Source organism: Panthera uncia, chromosome B4 (assembly GCF_023721935.1).
Source record: "Panthera uncia isolate 11264 chromosome B4, Puncia_PCG_1.0, whole genome shotgun sequence".
Taxonomy (NCBI): domain Eukaryota; kingdom Metazoa; phylum Chordata; class Mammalia; order Carnivora; family Felidae; genus Panthera; species Panthera uncia.
Window position 1 is genome coordinate 116,311,843 of NC_064809.1, and position 23,934 is coordinate 116,335,776.

General features: G+C 40.1%; 1 long non-coding RNA gene across 1 annotated transcript; it reads left to right on the forward strand.

Moving 5' to 3' along the window:
• The first annotated feature begins 283 nt into the window (after positions 1 to 283).
• LOC125919447 (uncharacterized) lies at positions 284 to 15,678 on the forward strand. The gene is made up of 4 exons (XR_007456789.1): positions 284 to 725; positions 5,163 to 5,235; positions 13,394 to 13,477; positions 14,926 to 15,678. It is a non-coding gene; the product is annotated as an uncharacterized LOC125919447 (long non-coding RNA).
• Positions 15,679 to 23,934: the final 8,256 nt, after the last annotated feature.

The window sequence follows — 23,934 nt, forward strand, 5'->3', positions numbered from 1 at the left end:
TTATGAAAAGAGCAATGTATCCTTAGCATCTGTTGAAACATATCTTCAGTTTCTGGAAATTATTGTTGCAATGCCAGGAATCATATCCAAAAAATTTCTAAAAATACATAATATCTTCTTTGGAATATATATGTAAGACTAAAGGGGATAGGGAAACTCCATCTCCTAGGGAAATACCAGCCCCTCTAGAACTCTCTGAGCCGGTTCTTTTAGTAAATGGCCAATGAGATCACAAAGAAGTTCACTAGGAAACAGATTTTCCCACATGCTCAGTGCTCACCACCTAGGGGCATAGTTCAGTGTTTGGTGTGCTCCCAAATCACCGGCAGAGCACAGAAGAGTGATTCTGATTCTGTTATTCTCAGTCCAGCATCTGCATTTTAAACAAGCCCCTAGTCCATCAAGTTTTGTTGGTCTGTGGACAATGCCTAAGAAATGTCTCCATCCCTTTCCTGGAACCAGAGCAGAATCAATGCAAAAGGAATCTTTTCCTTCCCCGGGACCCCGTGAGTCCTGTGTGGAACCTGGAAATAGTAATGGCATCTATGTCAAAGTGTGGCCGTGAGGATTGGACTAGATAATGCATGTAAAGACTCAAAACTTTGCCTGGCCTCTCGAAGGCTCTTAACAAGTGTTATCTATTATTATTATGCAGCCTTTTATACATATTGATTCCTGAGGTACCAACAAGCCACTAACATCTTCCAACCCTACAATGCAAGAAGGTAAGAAAACTCTGACTTAAATTAAGATCTGTTTCTCCGTCCCTCATTTGCCTCATCAACTCCTGCTTTTTAAAGATTCTTTTTAAATAATGCCTCTTGTGAAGGGTCACCTCACCTTGCCCAGAGTTAGGCCCTCCCTTCTCTGAGGTTACCTGAGCACTCACACTTTCCTCCATCACAGCGTTTGTTATACGGCACTGGAACGCTTTGCTGACTTGTCTGTCTCCCCACTGGATTGTGATTGGCTCCAGAAAAGGGTCCATCATTCCTCTAAATAAATATTTCTGGGTATTGATCTGCAGCTCCCAACTGCACAGTACAGTGCCTGGAACACATAGATGGGCAGTACCTGTTCGAGGAAAAGTGAAGAAACAGACACAGATACTTAGACTAGAAATTGTAGATGTGATGATGGGTCTAACATATCAAAGGAAGGAAACAAGTTGAAAAGTCCACGTAGGGGAACTAAAGTCTCTATTCAGAACTTAAAGAAGGGAATAGACCCATGTAGGGTCTGGGCACATAGGTAGGGGAACATAGTGGGTAAGGGTACTGGTTCTGGAGCCAGCCTACCTGAGCTTTGATCCAGGCTCCCTGCCTTACCAGCTGTGTGACTTTGGACAAGTTAGTCACAGATGAGCCTCATTTCCTCATTTGTAAGACAGAAATAATAAAAACACTGATACTCTCACAGGATTCATGTGAAGATTAAGCAAATTAAATCATAATAAGAACTATGTGCCTGGCACATAAAGTCCAAAAAGTGTTAAACTGTTATTGTTGTTACTAATGGTCAAAACTACAGGTTCTTGGGGCGCCTGGGTGGCGCAGTCGGTTAAGCGTCCGACTTCAGCTCAGGTCACGATCTCGCGGTCCGTGAGTTCGAGCCCCGCGTCGGGCTCTGGGCTGATGGCTCAGAGCCTGGAGCCTGCTTCCGATTCTGTGTCTCCCTCTCTCTCTGCCCCTCCCCCGTTCATGCTCTGTCTCTCTCTGTCTCAAAAATAAATAAACGTTAAAAAAAAAAATTAAAAAAAAAAACACTACAGGTTCTGGATCAGACAGACTTGAGTTTAAATCCATGTTGTAGGGGCACCTGGCTGGCTCAGTTGGTACAGCATGTGACTCTTGATCTTGGGGTCATGAGTTTAAGATCTCTGTTAGGTGTAGAGCTTACATTAAAAAATAATAATAATAAATTAATTAATCCATGTCCCAGCAACTACCAGTTGTGTGATCTTGAGCGATTTGGTTAAATTTTGTCAATTTCCATTTCCTCCTCTATAATATGGCAATAACACCTGTATCAGGAAAATAATATATTTGAAAGTGGCTAGCACCATGATGTCTGGCACTTTTAAGTTCTCCAGAAAGGATCATTATCATTAAGGCAGCAGGTACCACACAAAGTTCAAACTGGGGAAGGGACAGAGAATGAAATCCAGATAGAACTAGGAGCAGTGTCATGGGGACAGGCCAAAGAAACGGTGTCATCAGTCTACTGAAAGAGGCTCGGTTGCCTTATATCTGGCTTAATGCATGTGGACAAGGATGTAGGTGACTGCCACATTCCAAAGTGATACAAGACTCTGGGGGCCTGACATCCTCCTCCACACCCCAGGTTGGGCATCCTTTGCACTCCCATAGCTTACTCTGATTCTTCTACTTTGTTCTTAAAGGTATCTATGTGGGTATCGGCATCATGTCTCACCTCCCTTGGCACCCCTACTGCCTGGCATATTTAAGGAATCCAATAACGTCCATTGAGTTAGCACTGGAAGCTAAAGAGCACTGGGAGAAGGCTGGTAGCTCTGAAAGGGTCTTGATTCCAACAGTTAGAGTCTATAAGCCTCGATTTAAATCTTATATTTATACTTGCTTGCATTATTTCTTTTACTTTAAAATTTTTGAAATTATCTTGCCCCAACTACAAAGTAAACCAGTTTAAACACAACCTCAGACTTTACATAAAATTTCTGAGGTCCACAAACCTAAGAGAAAAGTGAAACTGCCTCTGTCCCCTTCCCACTCCACCTCCTGCTCCCCCAACAAAAGTTTCTACAAAATCTCACTGATAGTACATCAAGCATTAAAAACGGCTATTTTTTAACATAGTTTTCTAATCCACTGTTTTACAGAATAGGGGAAGAAAGCAGTGTTTCCTAATCGTATATACATACACCACAAGAAAACTTAGTTCCTCTTAGTGAAGTCGATCTCTGTGTTTGCAAAAACTCAATTTGCAGCCTGGGAAAGTGATATTTATTTGAAGGAGCTTATTGCCGAAAGTGAATCATAAATCTGCTGGCTGTTGAGACTTCAAGGCAGGAAGAACAAAGGCAATTATTAGTCTGAATGTTCCACTGACGATATGAAATCTTTGTCTTTCAAAGCATTTGTTTAAGTAAGAAAAAGTTTGTGCAGCCTGGAGAACGTTCTATTGTGGGATATGAAACTTCTGAAGCCTCCAAAGCTTATTTATATATTTGCCAGGCTTCTCTCTGCCAACTTTCTCCTCTCCCAGAGCGTCCGTTAATGCTAAGAAAAGCCTCCAAAAAGCACACATTATAAGCAAAGAAAAATCTTAATGAATGTAATATATTTGGCAAATCTGTTTTATCTACCAAGGAGATTTCCTTCCTCTCTTCATCACACATTTCTTTTCTTTGTTTTTTTTTTTTAATGTTCTTCTTCTTGATTCATCCTTGGGAGTTTATTCTTCTCTCCTCTCAAAAATAAAAAGTAAAAATAGAAACCCAAGCAGTCTTTTGACTTTCATTCTCTTCCTGTCATTTTCCATTTCTTCCTACCTATTTAATTTTTTTTTTCTTTTGGGAAACCAGGGAGAGCAAGGAGAACGTAAGAGCCCTGTGTTAATTTCCCTTCTCTCGCTCAACCAGAGAAGAATCCATTGCAAAACCCAGCTCCCAACTATGCACATGTGGGCAGTGCATGTTACGGACGGTCCTTGGCCAATGTGCCTGCCAAGCTCGCCTCCCCTGCCGCCCAGCATACTCCTTCCCTCAGCTGGTGTCTGCTGAGGAATTGCTAGGCCATCTTAATATAGACCTGAACAGCCCCACATCAGCTGTCAGCTATAGAAAGAGAATTTTTCATCAGACGAAGCATTTCAAATACAAAAGATTTAGGAGTTACCTGGACAATTTCCTCCAAATGTTAGTGAGGTTAAGTGTGACTTCACTGTATTTGCATATCTTTGTACAGAATTTGATTCTATTGAAGCTGTGCTACCTGAAGCACACCTGTGACCTGAAATTCTCTTCACACCTTGGGCACGGTGTCTGGGCCAGCAGCATCGGCATCATCCAGGAGTTTTGTAGAAATGTAGCGTGTTGGGTCCTATCCCTCAATCTACTGAATCAGAAATTTCACTTTAACAAGATCGCCAGGTGGTTCACGTGCACATCAGGGTTTAAGAAGCTCAGTTAACACCAAGTGCTTACCAGGCCCCTGGGATTTGGGTTGGCGAAGTGATGGGGGCTGCACCTGCTAAGCCTGCTGCTTCTGTTGCACGCTCCCTCTGCGGGGTGGTTTGTATCTCTGGGGTGTCACCAGGCCCCCCCATCCATTCCGCGTCCCTAACTGTCTTTGCCTCTCCATCTGTTGGCTACACTGGACTGCTGGGGCATTGGTCTCTACAAACGCAGGTGACACTGGTGCACGGGCTGGCCATGCTCTTCCCTCCCTGCCAGTCTGCACTGTACCTGTGTGAGTTGTTGTCACGGAGACTGACGACTTGACATTTACAGTTCCTTTCCCAGAGAGGAGCACAGACATTTCACAAAAGCTGCATGTAATCCTCCTCAATCCCCTGCAGAAGGGGAGGGAGAATGCATTTTAAAATAATCCCATTTGATTCATCCCATCTATCTGATATTCTCCTCCCTTTTGGAATGGATGGAAAACAAATAACTAAAGATGCACTGCCCCTGAGGGAAGTGTGTGTGTGCATGTGTGTGCGCATGTGTGCGTGTGCATGCCATATATTTTAATTTAGACAAGGCATCTAGGTTTAAGCAACTTCTGAGACAACTTCAGATTCTTCATAGAATTTCTTCCAAGTCTGTGATGAGAGGCATTTGTCTGGCCATTCCATGGCCCACACTGTAAACCCGGGCGACGTCCCCGAAGCCATTAACCCCAAGCACACATATTCCCACAGGTGCATGGGCGGGAGACCACGTGTAGTGAATGGGTCCCTTGAGCCTTGGGCCAGCTTCACACTGAAGATACAAACGCAGACCACATCGCTCGTCTGGCAGCAGGGACTCTCCACGCCGAGGCTGTATAACCACTTCTCCAAATACATACCTGTGCATCTTAGTGCCTCTTTTTATCTGCATTTCTCATACTCCCAAGCAGCTTCCAACACCAGGCCATTAGTTTGGAATCCTGAGTTCCTCCTTTCTTTTCTTTCAGGCCGACAAGAACGTGGTGGGACAGCCCCTGGCTGGCACAGGCAGTGAACTTCTTCCAGACATCAAGGGTTCCGGTCAGTTTGTTGTGGTTTTGTTCCTCTGAATGACCTGACAGGGTCCTGAATAACCTCAGGCTCATCTGCTCGACACTCAACACCTGAGCCCAATGAGGAGCACAGTGTCTGGAAGCTTCCAGAGGGATCACATCTCCTGTCGGGTCATTGTTGGGCATCATGCCTCCTCCCTGCAGCACTTGTGAGAGATGTCAGAGTGTGTGTTTCCTGACAGGTGGCATCGGGCCCAGGATTTTAAAAATACCTGCAAGAACAAAAAAGAAATGCACTATCCTTCTACCTTAACGTGGCCCACAGACAGTTTCTCATTAGCCTTCTAGAAGTGCCAAGTAAGAAAGATGGAAACAGGCAGCTAAGGAATAGGACTGGATCTCTCACAGGCCCCTGTCTGAGGTTGTTAAATGAAGCACCGGGCCCTCTGAAAGTCTCGGGAGTAGCCTCTGTAAGAACAGAGTCGCCCCTGCCCCGAATGCAGCACTGAGCTGTATAGGACATTTGCAAACTCTAGGAATCCTAGTTTCTCTCAAGAAGCTCCCACCTATCACCAGATTGAAATAACAGCCTTCTCTCCTAGCCACAGAATGCAATGTGGACTCTCAAAAATGAAATATTTTATTCCATTTAGTTTAAATCCAGTTAATCCAGCAGAAAGAGAGAGCATAGGCATGTATTCCCAACAAGGAGGAAGGCCACTGTTGTACTGAGTTCCAGCAGGGAGGCGGAACTGAGACTCTGGCCCAGTATGTGACTTTTCTGTGAGTTTCAGGGGGTTGAAAAAAAATCCAATTTGAATATTTTAAGATCCTCAGGAGGATCTGGCTGGTAACAGGGAGTGACTTGCTACCCACAGATTAACTCAAATGGAAAATAAGGTCAGTCTAAATGACCCTCATGCATATTTCTGGAATAGTCCCAAAATGGAATGTCCTTCTCTCACACTGTATTTTCTAACACTGTTCTTTAAATCTACTAAAGAACAAGATCTAAGAACATACCGCATTTTAGGCCTTGTCCTAATTCTGCCCATATTTAGCTACCAGATTGGACAGCATGCAATCTTAGATTAATCACTGCAATTTCAGTTCCGTGCAACAAATATTTGCTGTCCCTACTGAGTGCCTGGGAGCTCTGTGGAGGATACCAGAGTGTAAAACCCAGTTTCCTACATGAGGGTGTACGCCATGTAAAGCCAGGCTGGCCTTCCTTACCTAGAAGTCAGCCTTAGTCTGGAGTCTCATTCAAAGAAATGCAGCCGGGAGCATCTGGTTGGCGCCGTCGGTAGAGCATGTGACTCTTGATCTCAGGGTTGTGAGTTTGAGCCCCATGTTGGGTGTGGAGAGTGCTTAAAAATAAAATCTTTAAAAAAGAAAAGAAAAGAAATACAGCCAGAACTAACCAAGAAGCAATTTTTATCTTTACTGAAATCTATTAAAATTGTCCAGAGATCACACTGGTAACACAACACACACCAAAACTGACTGAAACCAGCTTTTCCTTCCAGTTTTATCCACAGAAGAATCATATTTGTGTGTGCATTCATATGCCTTGCACCTGCCTCCAAAGACCCCCTTTTCCCTCTCCAAGATCCCCAAACCTCTCAAACTCAACTCCCACAAAATGTCTTCTCTGTCTCCCCTCCCACTGTCTGTATCCACTACTTTTCTCTTGTCAGGAGTTCTTTGATATTTCCAGTGTAAACCTGGCTGGCTTCTCCCAACTTGTCTGGTCTCCCCCATCATCCACAAGCAATAAGTGCTGGTCCAGGAGCCTGCCTGGCAAAACACAGTTGTCCTCAGGGAAGTAGCACCACAAGCTGAGGGCAGAAGGAATGCTATGAGTATTTAAATGATGATAGTTTTTCCCTATTAGAAGGGAACTATTTAATAAATATTAATTGGATACTTATTTTAGGGGCCGAACCACTACCCAATATGAACTTTATTGATAAAAAAGACATGGTCCCTGCCCTCAAGGAGCTTACTCTCTACAGGGTAAGGCAATTCCCAGTAATTGAATAATTACTCGTGTGATGAATCCTGCAGCCACCAGCATATAAGACCCTAATGCAGATGTCCCAAATGATGTAAATTAAAGAGGTCACATCCTATTCCATACCCATTGTTAAGTGCAGAGACCTCTTCAAAATGTCTGCAAAATTCCCAGGAAGAGGAAAATGGAAGAAGGAGATATATGTTTCTGCGTCTGCTGATTTCGCTCCCATTTCCTGCCTCGGCTGAATCCCTGTTCTCTGCTCTATGCATTGAGGTCAACCCTTTATCTCCCTGATTCCCCACTGAAGCAACAAGGGAACAATGCCTGTGGATGTGTAGCAAAACTTTTGCTAAGGTTTTCTAGGTCACCGTCAAAGAGTTATATCCTTGCATGACACAGCGAGTAACTTAAAACTACATACTGGTCATCTCATCCTAAAAGTCCTTTTGGCCACCATGGCACAGGGAGTTTGTGACCTCTCTATTTCAGTTAGCACTTAGACACTGACCATCTTGGTGTTTCTCATGTGTGTGTGTCGATTGCATGCAAATGTAGATGCACACGTGCACACACACACACATACACACACACAGTCTAATTCTAAATTCCTCTTACTCTATTATGCACAGAAATTCAGCTCTCTTCTCTCTTTATACCCAGACTCAGTCCCAGCCAAACCCTAGATAACAAAAACCTTCAGGTAGTCAGATAAGCAAAACAGCTAGCTATATGTTCAAAAGCAAAAAGAACCACAAATGTGTATAGTCTTTCCTCTAATAGGATCTACCCTCTTTTGTTAAGTAACAAAAAAAAAAAATTTACACCAACACTGAATGATATAAAAGTTGTCCCTTTCTACGTAATAAGATTAGACCAAATACTCTCTAAGACCCACTAGAATATAATCTCCAAAAGTGCAGAGACAGTGTCTCTTATTCTCTGCTATACCCAGGATCTACAATTCTATATCAACAAGTGTTTTTTAAATAATTTGTTAAAATCTCTTTTGGTTCTGACATTGTGTTATTCTTTAATATTTGCAATTCTTCATTTTTATTTTTCACTTCATACCTTTCTCACATATGGAGAAAGAATAGAAGAAAAGTTTTAGTCCAAAGAGTTAAAGCATTAAATTTGTTTTATTAGTGTATCAGGATTATTTCAGCTATGAGTAACTGAAAAACCAGCTAAAAAAGGCTTAAGTGATAAGGAAATTTATGATTTCACTAAATGCAGAGTTTAAAGATGATATTGTCCCAGGATTAATCAAGGCAGCAGCTTGGCAGCATTATCAATATTCAGGTTCTTTTCATCTTTCTACTCTGCCATCCTCAGTGAGGTCCTTAAGAACATCTCATTGCTGCAAAATGGCTGCAGCTGCACCAAACATCATATTCACACATAAAGCCCTTTTCTGGGTCCATTGTGAGGAACAAAGATAAACTTCCCAAAAGCCAGTCTGTAGACTTACCTCATATTTTACTGGCCAAAATCACATTCCATGCTCAGTCCTAAGCCAATCAATGGCAAGGGAGATAAAAGAACAATAGATGCCTAAGACCAATCAGGATTCAGTTCTGGAGTTGGGACACCAGAGTCCTGGAAGATCCCAAAGTCCCTGAAGAGCATGGCCACTTTCTACCCGAACATAATTAGGGTGGTAGCAAGAATAAAGGAAGGCATGTTGCTGGAGAGTCAACCAACAGTATATGTCATAATTACTATAATAAAAAAGCCATTGAGAATGTGGTGAGAATTATGGGGGGGGGGTTCATCACTGATGAACCCAAAATTGTCAATATTGATACATTAATCTCTTTTTCTACAAACATTTAATCAGATTTTATGTCCAAAGTAATGGGGAGTATTAGAGAAAAAATTGTTAATGTCTCCCTCACTTTCATTATATTATCCTGTTTTAACTGAAAACTTTCTGAGGAATGTATCCCCATCCCCTATGCCATGGCACTTAAACAAACAAAAACCATATGCAATGGATTGCACCAAACTCTAGTAGGCTGTTATTTATTTCAAACACCATATAACCCCCCTCTCAAAAATATTATCTTGTGAAGTTTCTCTCCTGGATTCCAAAATAGAACACATAAGAGCTGGTCATTAATTCTAGTGACCACAGCAAACAGTGACAGACAGTGAGGCTGTAAGTACAAAGTGTCAGGCCATGTAGTGGAGATGCAGAGAGAAAGACAACATACCCTTCTCCATCTCCACTGTCCTTGATAAGTCAAAGACTCTCCTGGATGCAAGTGACAAAAATATGACCTGAATCATCTTAAATGCAAGACTTGCAACAATTTATCAAGACATTCTCTGTGATTCTCCATAAAAAGGAAACTTCTTCCTAATTCAAATGTTTGTATCATCTTCTTTTAGGATTTTTTCTGAAAGAGCAAAAAGTTTAAAAGCTTCCTACTTGCCAAATAGCACAGCATGATAAATATTATAGCACCCAAATTACCATCAGCAGAGTCCCAGTCGCTTGCATCTGCTTGTGGGGTTCCCTTTACAATCAATCAGGTGTATTGAAAAGGTCTTTGTGATGCAGACGGGAACAAAAGTCACCTGTGTTTTTCAGTTTACTCTAATTTGTACACAAGATATAATTTGCTACACCACAGGTCTCTTGCTCAAAGAGATTCAAAACAACAAAAGCAAAAATAATCACTACTATTCTGAGAGTGAGATAAGTGATAAAGAACCTAGCTGTGATCAGCTGGGAATTACATTAAATCTAAACCATACAAAGGAGCAAAGATTTTTAGTAGAGGAAAATGCCTAAAGGTTTATCCACTGTAACCCCTCATTTCATAGATGGTGAGGCCAGTGCCTTGTAGTTAACATGGCCAATTGAATACATAAGTTGATTTTCATTCCCTTTTCATACCCAATTAGACTATTAGTAAAGGAACACAAAAGGTGTATGCCCACTAGGAAAAGAGAACAGGAGAAGAGACATAGTACACAAGAAACCACAGTGGAATAGACGAGTGGTGGTAGGTTAGCAGACAGAGAAATCTGGAAATTAAGTGCATCTAGAGGGAAATCCAATGGTGAGAAAACCTGCTTGTGCCTCTAAACTCCCAGAAAGGCATGGGAATTGGTGATACCAGTTATCTCAGAAGGCATGGGAATGAAGATCCGGAAAAATGATTAAAAGTCAGGATAAGGAACTGGTGTATTTCCAAGGTCTCCTTCCCAACTCTTCTCATCCTCCCCTTTGTCACAATGTGGGAAGCTACCACTCTAGAAACACTGAACCAGAGGAGCTAGCTACATACTAGGGCAACGGAGGGAGGGGTGAGGCACAACAGGGAATTACACTGGATTAATAACAATGACAACAATGACAATAAAAATGGGTAACTTACTGAATACTCATTGTTTCAAATACTTCAGGCACTTTATAGATATTAATCACTTAACCCTAACAACTATCCCATAAAGTAGATACTGTTAGTGCCCTCATTTTACAAATGAGGGCACAGGTAAAAACAACTCAAAGTGACCGAGCAGAACTTTATTTCTTTTTAAATTTATTGATTTTTTTAAAATTTATATCCAAGTTAGTTAGCATATAGTGCAATAATGATTTCAGGAGTAGAATCCAGTGATTCATCCCCTACATATAACACCCAGTGCTCATCCCAACAAGTGTCCTCCTTAATGCCTCTACCCATTTAGCCCATCTCCCCACCCAAAACCCCACCAGCACCCCTCTGTTTGTTCTTTGTATTTAAGAGTATCTTATGTGTTGTCCCCCTCTTTGTTTTTATATTATTTTTGCTTCCCTTCCCTCATGTTCATCTGTTTCGTATCTTAAAATCCTCATATGAGTGAAGTCATATGATATTTGTCTTTCTCTGACTAATTTCGCTTAGCATAATACACTTTAGTTCCATCCACGTTGTTGCAAATGGCAAGATTTCATTCTTTTTGATTGCCAAGTAATACTCTTTCTCTCTCTCTATATATATATATATATATACCACATCTTCTTTATCCATTCATCTGTCGATGGACATTTGGTCTCTTTCCACACTTTGGCTATTGTCGTTAGTGCTAAGATAAACATTGGGGTGCATGTGCCCCTTCAAATCAGCATAACTCTGTCCTTTGGATAAATACCTAGTAGTGCCATTGCTGGATTGTAGGGTAGTTCTATTTTTAATTTTTTGAGGAACCTCCACACTGTTTTCCAGAGTGGCTGCAGCAGTTTGCATTCCCACCAGCAGTGACAGCAGAACTTTAAAATCAGTAAGTCTGACTTTAGCATCTGATTATTAACCACCATAAAGAGGATGATCATACCCCAGTCATGGTTTCCAGAAAGCCATGATTCAGATGTACAGGTCCAATCATAAATTCAAGTGTTCATCATTATAGAGGTTGAAGAACCACAGAGAAAAGACCTACAAGTCCTGCCTGATCAAAGTGACCAGTCAGCCCAACCCACCAAGACCCCAGAATTATTACTCAACTTTTTTAAACCTTACAACTTAATATGAACCGACAACCAAGGACACCATACATTTGAGGAAAGTCTGTAATGTGAAAAAGAGGAACCAAAACAAATTGAAGAGAGGCAGTTCAGAGAAAACAGAAACAATGTGCAGAAGAAAATTTTTAAAAACCTAGAATATTCTCAAAGAAATAAGAAAAACAATAACATCCCAGAAACAAATGAAGAATGATATTTTTAAAAAAAAAGAAATAGAGGTGCCTAGATGGCTCAGTTGGTTAAGCATCCAAATCTTGATTTGGGCTCATGGTTTGTGAGTTTGAGCCCCATATCAAGCTCCATACTGACAGCATGAAGCCTGCTTGGGATTCCCTCTCTCCCTCTCTTTCTGCCCCATCTCTCTCTTTATCTCTCAAAATAAATAAGTAAACTTAAAAAATAATAATAATAAAAGAAATATACATGTAAACAAGAAAAAATCTTTTAATTTAAAAAATGACACCAGAAATTTTTAAATTTAAATAGAAAAATTGGAAGTCAAAGTTGAAGAAATTAGAAAATAAATAGATACATAAACAAATAAAGGGAAAATAAGACAAGAAATCTGCACAATCAATCTAGTATTGTAATATTTTATCAGTAAGAGTTCCACAAAGAATCCTCCCCCTGAAACTGAAAAATTTTCAGTTTTTTCAGAACTGAAAAAAATTTTGAAAAGGGCCTATTGAGTATCCAGCATAATAAACAATAAGAAACAACTCCAAGGTACATCATTTTAAATTTCAGAATATCAGGGATGAAGAAAAGATCAAAAGAACCTTCACAGAGCAAAAAAGTAACATGTATAAAGAATTAAGAATCAGAACAACATTAGATTTCTTAAGAGGAATTCTAGAAGTTAACAGACAGGAAAGAAATATCATCATAATTCATAATTATGAGGGAAAAGGATTTCCAAACTAGCTTTTGCTATTTCTCCAACCTCTCTTGCTCTGCCTTGGCCAACCCAATCAAACTTGCAACCAGCTTCAAATCTGGAAGAAATTAAGTAAATCTCCAGGAGCACCTGGATTGGCCTGTACTGGACTTGGCAGGTGTGGCAACACAGGCCAATCCTGGAACCCACCTCTGCTGCTGTTGCCATTCCAAAGAATCAACTCCGGGCACCTTTTCTGTGGGGATGTACATCATCTCTTGCAGACCCAAACCATTCCACCTTTATGATAGATTTCCAAAATCTGACCTTTTGGCGCTAGTAAATTAATTTTTCTATTTTTAACTGCTACCCTAACCAACTACCACAAATATTGTGATTTTTAACAACACAAATTTATTATCTCACAGTTCTGTAGGTCAGAAGTCCAAGTAGATTAGACTGCTTTCTCAGCTGTGGGTCTCAAAAGGCTGAAGTCGGGTGTAGGCCAACCCGTTTATCTGGAGACTCTGGAAGAGAATCTGCTTCTGGATGCATTCACTTGGTTGGTAGAATTCAGTCCCTTGTGGATGTGGGGCTGAGGTCCCCACTTCCTTGCAGACTGTCAACCAGAAACCTTTCCCAGCCCCTATAGATCTCCCTTGGTTCTTTGCACAAAGCCCCCTTCATCTCAGGGTCAGCAACAGTGTAAGTCCTTCTCGCCCGTGGACTCTCACTGATTTCTCCTTCTGCTGCTTCTCTTCTACCTCCAGCCAAAGAAACTTCTCTGCTTTCAAGGATTCATAGGATTAGATTGGGGTCATGCAAATAATCCAGGATGATCCCCCTACCTTAAGGTATGTAACCTTAACACACCTGCAAAATCCCTTCCACCACGTTACATAATGTGCTCACAGGTTTCATGATTAGGATGTGGACATTCTCAGGGGAACCATTCTGCCCATCACAGTTTCTAAAGAAAATGAACTCAGTTTACTATGGCAATAGATAAATCTATTTGGTCCCTGGCTCATCACGTTGGAATAGGAGCATTTGTACTTTCACATGTATATGGTAAGACTAGCAATTACTAATACAACAAAATCTGAGTGCCTACTATGTGAAAACACTGGTAAGCATTGGGAACTCACATGATGAAAACACAGAGTTCACTCTCAAGATTCTCACAATCCAAGAGAAGAGACAGAAAAGTAATCATAAACATATGTGGAAAATACAGTGTAAGATAAACTAAAGGGTTTTTGAAAGCACAGTAGTGGGGCACCACCCCAGCCTTGGGATGGGGAAAGGTTTCTTTTTTTTTTTTAATGTTTATCTATTTTTGAGAGAGAGAAAGAGGGAGAGAGTGTGTGTGCCAGCACATGAGTCAGGGAAAGGTGGGGAGAGGAGGGGACAGAGGATCCAAAGTGGGCTCTGTGCTGACAGCAGGGGCTCAAATGCAGGGCTTAAACTCATGAACCCGTGAGATCATGACCTGCACCAAAGTCGGACAATTAACTGACTGAGCCACCCAGGTGCCCCCAGGGGAAGGTTTCTTGAAGGAAGTAACACTGAAATGAATTTTCAATGATAAGCAGGAGTAAGCCAGGAGGGCTATGGGGATTAGAAAGTTAGAAAGAGGGAAAAAGCAGAAAAATATAAACGTTCACATACATATACATGCAAGTATTTTAGAACACAAAATGAACATCTGGAAAGCAAGGACCCTTCTCTTACAAACACTGTAGGATGTTCTGGACAGAGTTCCTAGAGAATAGTATGAATATTAAAGAAAACTACATCTCCTCTAACAATTTAATAACACATTATATTAATACAGCATCCCAATATTTTCTGAACACTTGCATACATGTCATTTTATATTTCATCAGCCATGTGAGGTGAGACAAGCACATATTGTTATTCCCATTTCATGGATATGAAATATGGAGTTCAGAGGAATTAGGGACTTGATCAGAGGTGACCTGTCTCCTGACAGGACTCCAATCAGAAACCAGACCATCCAGACCCAGTTAGAAAATCCAGTATTTATTTTTCACTGTGCTGGGCCACATTCTATTTGACAAGTTCTGTTCAATTTGTTAGCTCTTTGCTTCATTTTTTAAATGCATGTGATATAATTATGGATTTATGAAATACCTGAAAAAACACCAATTGATTCTTACTTTTTGCCTTTGAGCTTATCACACAAAAAGGAAGCAAAATTATACCCTTACTTAGACATTATTGCTTTGTTGATTTTTATGTGTCCCCAAAATGAATAATTTTTGTTGTTCTACTACAGTTATTAAAAGAAATAGAAGATCTGATCCACAGAAACACTGTGATTGTCGCAGGGAAGCATATCCTAGAGGGCATGCAGGCTATTGATATTCTCTCCTCAAGCCGGCAACTCTCTGGAGATCCATGAGAAACACAGAATCACAACAAAGACTGGAAAACAAATGGATGGAATCAGAGACGGTTGCAGACACGTAAATAGCTTTTCACGCTGTTGCCATTTCAGTTTGAATTCTACTTTAGTTTTGCAAATTGATGGGGGGGAAAATCTAGTTTTTATTTCAGTGTGTTTAACTTTTCAGTTAAAGACCAAAGAGTAGGTTTCTACACTCGAAATGGTTCCTTTTGGTTGCTTTATTAAAAATCACAAAGCTCCTTCCCCCCCCAAAAAAAGAGGCCCATTCGTTATATTGCAACGTTAAGAGCAAAATCAAAGGAGAATGTGTGACTTTCTTTGCACAGAAGTTTTAATATTTTCATAAGGATCCTCTCTTCGGCTCCTCAAGCATTTGCCTTTCATTTTGTTTTATTGAATTAGGCTGCAAAGCACTCGAGCATGAAACTCTTTGTCATCTCTAACCAGGCTTCCATTGATTCCACGTATCCATATGCCTCGTCTTGGTATATTAATCTATACATCTATTGCACTGAAAGAGAGAATTCTCTAATTTATTATGTAAAAGGATAAGCCAACTCCAGAGCCCATTTGCATGCAGGTATGCTTAAAAGTAGATTTGTTTCCTCAGACTTAGAGCTGGCTTCTTTAGTGGCATTAAACCAAGGGAAAAATGAAATTACATTGTGATTTTTACGGTGGATTATACTACAACTATGACAAAAGCGGGCCAATATCTCGGCTTTTATTTCTTTAAATATAAGCAAATTTGAATACAAAGAATTCTAGATCAGTATAAGCAAAACTCTGCACATACACCCCCTCAGAAATGCAAATCACACAATTAATTCACCACCTGCTTCTCATTTGGGTCGGATTGCCCACAGCCCAAGCAAAGGATTTGCTAGGGTGGTGAAGATCTTTATGTGAGTGGCCAAAAAATTTTTCCTCCTAAATATTACTCTTCCAAATACTATACTGAAAGAAATATATAAAATAGGCAATAACGTAATCAAGAATTTCAGAGTCAGAAGACCTTAGCTATTGTTTACAACATATTGTCAGCTTAACCTTTCTTCAGTGTTCTTGCATCCCAAGCAACATAATTAATATGTCCTGAAGGCCCTCTCCTTGGTTACAGAAAGTTTTTAGGTATGCTTTTAAGCTTCTCTTTTACTTTATTCTGATTCAGAGTTATCTTCTCTACTAACAGTAAGTACCTGGTTTGTCCATCACACAAATATTTATTGAGTGCCACCTCTGCACTAGGCACTGTTCTATGTGCTGGGGGTATAGCGATGAGCAAGTCAAATGAGAACCCTGCTGTCATGGAAGATGGACTGCAAACACATGAATACATTAGAAAAGGATTCTGAAGAAAATTCAGTATGACAACGTGAAGACACTGTCTTCACTCTGCCTACCATAGTTTCTAAAGAAACCACCCCCCATTAGATGGGGGGTAGTCAGCAAAGACCTGAGCTGAGACCTGAATGACAAGAGCCAATCAAATGCAGTTGGGGATAGAGGATGTACTCTAGACAAGGCAACAGCCAAGTGCAAAGGCCTGAGGTATAAATGAGACCTGAGGCTGGTCCACTCCAGCTGGACAAGAAAGCAATACATCCACCACTGAGCCTCTGAATACAGAAGTGAAAACTTCCACTTCTATCCTCAAAGAGCTCAGTCTAGTGGCAAAGATAGGCAAACAATTTGAATATAATTCAATAAGTGCTCTGACAGCAGTGTGTACATGGTGTTATGGGACAGGAAAGGAGAGATCAGGTAGAGTCGTGGAAGCTGTCATAAGTTAGGTGCCAGCCAATGCGGGTTTTCATCCTGGATCAACCATTAATTAGCATGAACTTTGGCAGGTGAAATTTATTCATGTATTCATGCACTCAGTCAACAAATGTTGAGTAAGCATAATATTCTAGGACTATGCTTATGTAGGAGATCTACATTAATTATGCTTTTGGTTAAGAGGAATAGAAAGTCAACTGAAAAAGCTCAAAATGGCTTAAACAAAAGAGATTTCTTGATTTGTATAACTGAAAAGTCCAGGAGTTTGGCTTCAAGTATGGGCTAGTCTAAGTGCTCAAACAATAAATCTATCTCTCTTTCTTTCCACTTCTTTCTTTCCCTCTTTTTCTCTCTCCCCAGATCCCAACTCTACTTTTTGTATATTGTCTTCAGTCTGTGGAAGGAAGTTTGATGTGACTTATATCCTCCCAAATTCAAATCCAGAAGAAAAGAAAAAAAGCTTCTTCCTCCTCAGCAGTTCCAACAAATGTCCTAAAATTGACGGACAGGTTTAGTCATGCTTTTGTTCCTGGAACAATCACTCTGACCAGGGGAACTATTATTCTGACTGACCAGGTCTGGGTCACATCCTATCCTAGGAAGTCAAGGATTTAGTAAATCTACGTGAACCAAATGTATTGAGATGGAGGGAGGGATGATTCTCCAGGACATAGATTACAATACCAGAAAACAGGGCAAATGAAAGCTGGGCAAGCAAAACCCACAAATGTCTATTATAGGACTCAAGGTTAAATGGGCATTGTCCCTAGATCAAAGAACTCAGTCATGTGACAGAAATAAACTACTCCCCCCAAAATCATAATATAATGTGATACATACCTTACTAGCTGTCTACATTTAAGCTTCAATGGTGTCTTTAATTCTTGCCAGTGTTGGGTACATGAACTGTCTTTCTTTTGTGTCTCCCTCCCTGCAGGACCCCTTCCTCAGATTCTTCTCAACCTGTGTGTTGGGATTCTCAATACCTTCCCACCAATTCTGCTCCCCTTTCCTTATCTTTCCCTCAGTTTTTCTATAGGTCCTTCTAATCTAACATTGAGAATGATTAGTTAAAATCAATAATTTTACTTTCTTGAATTTTTCAAAAAGACAAGTTTAAAAAACAACCATGTCATCCTGTCCCATAACCAAAAACCGAATAATCCCTTTACCCACAAGCATGTGAAGATAAAGGATCTCTTCACCCACCATATCTAGCTACCATTTCTCAACCTAAGACGTACAAAACTGTGGGCCTCCAATTACAGATAACCTTGCTTACATTTTGCATATAATTAAAATTTGCCTGCCCTTTGCAATTGTATTCCATCTCTCAGCTTGATTTCTTTAATTTGTCCCGTATCTTCAAGGGGCTCTGTTCAACATTTGGTATTTGATAGATCCCATGGGTCTTTGTTGCTGACAACAATGCTGCCATCTCTATGCCTGTTTTATAGTCAGATACATATGTGTCCCTAATTGCTTTCATTTTTAATGGAAATCTGATGAGGAAAGTTCTCAGATTTTCTAAAACATTCATCATAAAGTAACTCCCTGTCCTAGAATTGTACTCAAAACCGTAAGTCATTTTAAGATAGGCTGGCTGAAGTATGAGTTTTGTCCATTCCCATATTTGTTGAATATAAAAATCAATAATGCCACCACTCTGCACATTTATCTAATGTAATAATCAATACTAATACCTTTCCTGATATTTACTTAATATAATAATCAATAACAATACTGTTTGTTTATTTGATGCCATTGATCAAGGAAGAAGACCAAATCTATGTGTTTTATTCACCCTATGTACATTCAGACTGGGCCATCCACTGCTAATACCTCCCTTCTTTTTCTTACTTCCCACTCTCTAGACCTGAGCAGAGAGAGCATCCTTCCTTGTGAAAGGTGACAGTCAGTAAATTATCATTTTTTTGTGAGGCAGCCAGAAATTGAGCCTCTCTCCACATTATTCTAGGTACTGTGAAGGAAACAAAGAAATATAGTGTAATTTACTCCACATCTGTTAGAGTAAATAGTAGCTGCTACAACACATAAGCTCCCAAAGCCAAGTGGCTGGAGAAACTTGATAAGTTGGTTGCTTACCATAAAACAGTATAATGTTTTATGGTTGATGGAACACTTCCATATAATACTTCAGAGACCTAGGCTTCTTCCATATTACAGATCCACCCTCCCCTAGAATCTCCCAATCCTCTGCATTCAGCCAGCACATAGGGAAAGAGCATGGAAAACCATGTGTAGGATGTTTTAATAAGTCAGACTAGGTGTAGCATTGATTCCTTCTGCCTACATTCCTTTGGCTAGAACTCAGTCCACATCTAAATGCAAGGCAAGGCAAGATAAGAATATGGTCTAGCTATATGCCCAAGAGGAAGGGAAAGGATTTGGTCAACAATTAGCCAGTCTCTGCCACCATCTCATCCTTGAGTTGTTTATAATTCAAAGAGAAAACAAATGAAGTATTATACACATGATTAAAAGGGAGAATCATTAGAGACTGGATTAGTCAGGGAAGGCTTTCTAAGGAAAGACTTTAAAAATAGGTAGAATTTGGAGATAAATAGGCAGCTCCATCCCAAGAAATAAAACAATACAGTATATGCAAAAGAAGAGGTAGAGAGATAGGTATGCATTAGGCAGAGGAATATGAGGGGGCCCATGCAGACAATTTTGCAAAGTCTATGTCGGGAAGGAAAAAACAACATACCTGGCTAAAAAGACTGGATAAAACTACCTCGATTAGGACCATGATTCTGCCACCTTGAACACATGTTTGCATTGCATTAGGATTCCTCTGGTCCAGCCAAAGGGCCCAGTGTACTTTACCACCTTTTTCTAAGTAATCTCTAAATCTCAGCTGACATTTCAAGTTTGAGTGGAAAATGTTGACATTACCTAGAGGGTGTCCCTCACTAATTTTGAGCTTCTCAAAGAACAAAGAAAAAACAAATAGCAAATTCTAAGAGACTATGATTAACCTAAGTAATCATCTCACTTGTGAATTAAACTACAAGTCCTTGTAATACTATGAAACTAAGAAGTCATTGAGAATGAGACATTTCAGTTGAGAACACATAGGAGTAGATAGTTAAATATCTTGACCATGGGCATGACATTACCGCAAAATCAAAGTAGAAATTAAAAGCCAGTAGTTCTCTCTTTGGTTTATCCACTAAAAATCCACAGAATTAGGGAGACCGCCACTCTAATCAAATCCTCCCTATAAATTAGGAAGTTCCTAAAGATTAATTCACACATGGTCCCAGTAGAAGTCCTTATGGCTGGCTGTGTGTTTTCCTAAACCTTTTGAGGAGTATTTTCTTGTTGCTGTGGGAACATACTTCTGCCCCCATCTGCTCTGACACTTGCTCTAATACTCCAATGTGTTCCAGAGCTCATCTTATTAAACTGAAAACCACATCTTCAACTCCATCATGTTTTGTACTCCATGATATAGTACACAAATCAGGACTGTCTTGCCTCCTTGTAGAAATTTTAGGACAGTGGTTATTTACCTTTAGAGGATTTTGAATAATTTTAAAAACCCAAAGGAAGCTATGCCTCCTGCCCCTTCCCAAGAAAAATTCACATATGCATAGAAGGGATTTCAGTTATATGTGAGAGAGGCACTCTTAAGAACCTCTTATAATTTAAAATCCCTATTTTCAGCAACAGTTTCCCATAGGAACACCTTAGACTCCTATGGGACAGCACAGCACACTAATAAAGACTATCTCTTCCTATAGCAACTCAAACTTCCCCATCTTACAGGTGAGGAAAATAATGCATAGAAACGTTAGGCAACTTGTTATCATCACTCACCTCTGAGAAGTGACAAATCAGGCCTGGAAGCCCATCTATCTCCCTCCAACGACCTTGCACATATACATAACCACAATGAGATACTGTCTCCATTCCCCATCCCTATTCTAATAATATATCACTTTTATTTAAAAATTTTAAAAAAGAAAGAAATTTTTATCCAGACTCCTGAGACTAGCTCTTGACAGTATGGAGTATGACACATCACTAGCACTCAATCTCCCCGCCCCCGCCCCCATGCACTTTGATCAAGTTAGCAGTGGGGTTTACTTTCACACAGCCTTAGGAAGAATTCCTTACTTTCCAAAACTTAGGCAGATGCAGAATCAAATGCTGTGCCTTCCCTTTCCTAAACTCAAGCCAGGCTGCTTGGTTTCTTCTAATCCTAATAATTAAACCATCAATAAGAGGTCCCATATTTCTTTATTTTAGTCTTACTCACTTTAAGGCCATACATCAATACAAGGTCCTCCTGGACCTACTATTGTTTTACACGCTCCAGACACTGTCACAAGAACAGCAGCATTCTCTTCATTTGTTACAGCTCCGGACTCCCTAAGGTTTATAGTTAGACATACCACTAGTCAGGGAAAGACTATAATCAAAGCTCTTTCAGTTCAAGTTAATAAAAACCTTCTTTAGTTTTTAATTTAAATGTCTTCCTCTTGGTTGTATATGAGGCTAAAAGTTCAGAGTCATATCAAACTAAATTAGGAGACAAATATTTTGATCGACTTGCTTATTTTCTGTAATCTTAAGCAAACTAACACTTCACACTTTATTAGGTCAACAGTGTTGTAATTCACAATAAATCTAAACATCATTTAACACTTTTAAAATTTAATCCAGATGCATAGGTTTTAAAAGATATGCTTACTAGGGCGCCTGGTGGCTCAGTCAGCTAAGCAACCGACTCTTGTTCTCAGCTCAGGTCTTGATCTCATGGTTGTGAGTTCAAGCCCCACAATGGGCTTGGCACGGGGCCTGAAGCCTACTTAAAAAGTAATAATTACAAAAATTTTAAAAATAAGTAAAAGTTATGTTTATCAAGAGTTCCCTCCCGTCACCTCTCCGAGGGCTGATGGGTTTCTTTATTTTATTCCAGACTGGGTATCTAGCTGCAACCACAAGGAGAGGCTTAAAATAATTCTCACCCCACCATTATCTGTGTTGGTACTTCTCAATCTACTCCAAATAAACACATATTATAAGTAAAACCACCATTCTTACTATTTAGTACAATGTAAATCAAATTTCCATCAGCCTACCCCCAAGCTATTCCAAATCAACATGTAAATCTAGCAAAAGCATTGTGTTTGCTATGTAAATTGCAGATACAACTTTAATATAGTTTCTTTTTTTATTTTTTTTAAGGTTTATTTATTGTTGAGAGAGAGACAGAGTGCAAGCTGGGGAGGGGCAGAGAGAGCGGGAGACACATAATCCAGAGCAGGCTCCAGGCTCTGAGCTCAGCACAGGGCCTGACGCAGGGCTCAAACCCACAAACTGTGAGATCATGACCTGAGCTGAAGTTGGGTGCTTAACTGACTGAGCCACCCAGGCACCCCAATATAGTTTCCTTAACAGGCTCTACTGCCCTCCAAATAGAATTTTTATTTTATTTTTATTTTATTTTATTTATTTGTTTTGAGAGAGAGAGAGAGAGAGAGAGAGCAAGTAGGGGAGGGGCATAAAGAGAGGGAGAGAGAAATTGTGAGTGGAGGAGGTGCAGAGAGAGAGACGGAGAGCAAGAATCCCAAGCAGGCTCCACACTGTCAGTGCTGAGCCTGACACAGGACTCAAACCCAAAACTGTGAGATCATGACCTGAGCTGAAACCAAGAGTCAGATGCTTAAATGACTGAGCCGCCCACGTGCCCCAAAGAAGAAATTTTAAAGTTCATGTTGGCACCGCTTTTTTTTATTGCTGACCTCAGCTTTTTTTTTTAAGTTTTTATTTAAATTCCAGTTAGCTGACATACAGTGTTATATTAGTTTCAGGTATACAATATAGTGATTCGACACTTCCATACAACACTTGGTGTTCATCACAACAAGTGCACTCCTTAATTTCCATCACCTATTTAACCCATCACACCACCCACCTCTATTCTGGTAACCATCACTTTGTTCTCTGCAGTTAAGAGTCTGTTTCTTGGTTTCCTCTCTCTCTCTCCTCTTTTTCCCCTTTGCTCGTTTGTTTTGTTTTAAATTCCACATGAATGAAGTCATACTTATCTTTCTCTGACTTATATTGCTTGCATAATACTTGCTAGCTCCATCCATGTCATTGCAAATGGCAAGATTTCATTCTTTATATGGCTGACTAATATTCCAATGAATATATATATATACCATAACTTCTTTATCCATTCATCAGTTGATGGACACTTGGGCTATTTCCATAATTTGGCTACTGTAGATAATGCTGCTATAAACATCACAGTGCATGTATCCCTTTGAGCTAGTATTTTTGTATTCTTTGGATAAATACAAAGTAGTGTAATTGCCGTATCATCGGTAGTTCTATTTTTAAATTTTTGAGGAACCTCCACACTGTTTTCCAAAGTGGCTGCACAAGTTTGCATTCCCACCAACAGTACAAGAGGGTTCCCTTTGTCCACATCCTCACCAGCATCTGTTATTTCTCGGACACCAAACACTCTTAATAGCAACTCTATGGCTTAATTCCACATTTTTCTGACCTAAAAGTACTGGGTGTCAGACCTGAATTTAGACATTATATAAGTGATGTATAAATTCGTAGCCAGAAAACACATATAAAATAGTCCAGAACTATTGAAAAAAACAGACCCTTAACATAGTCCAGAACTATTGAAAAAAACAGACCCTTAACAAAGACTTGGGTGAAAGTGCCCCAGAAAGGTGTCTCCTCAACTCAAAGTACAAACAAAGCTCCTTTAAAATATATGGAAACCCATAGCCCTGAGACAGAAAGCAAACACAACAAATGGGGAGATCTACAACTGGCAGGAATTGAGGTAATAGAACAATCTAATGTGAGATATTTAAAATAAGTATACTAGTGGGGCACCTGAGTGGCTCAGTCAGTTGAGAATCTGACTCTTGATTTCAGCTCAGGTCGTGATTCCAGGGTTGTGGGATGGAGCCTCATGTCAGGTTCTCACTGAGCATGGAATCTGCTTAAGATTCTCTCTCTCTCTCTCTCTCTCTCTTTCTCTCTCTCTCTGTCTCTCCCCCTCTGCCCCTCTCTCTCCTTGCACTCTCT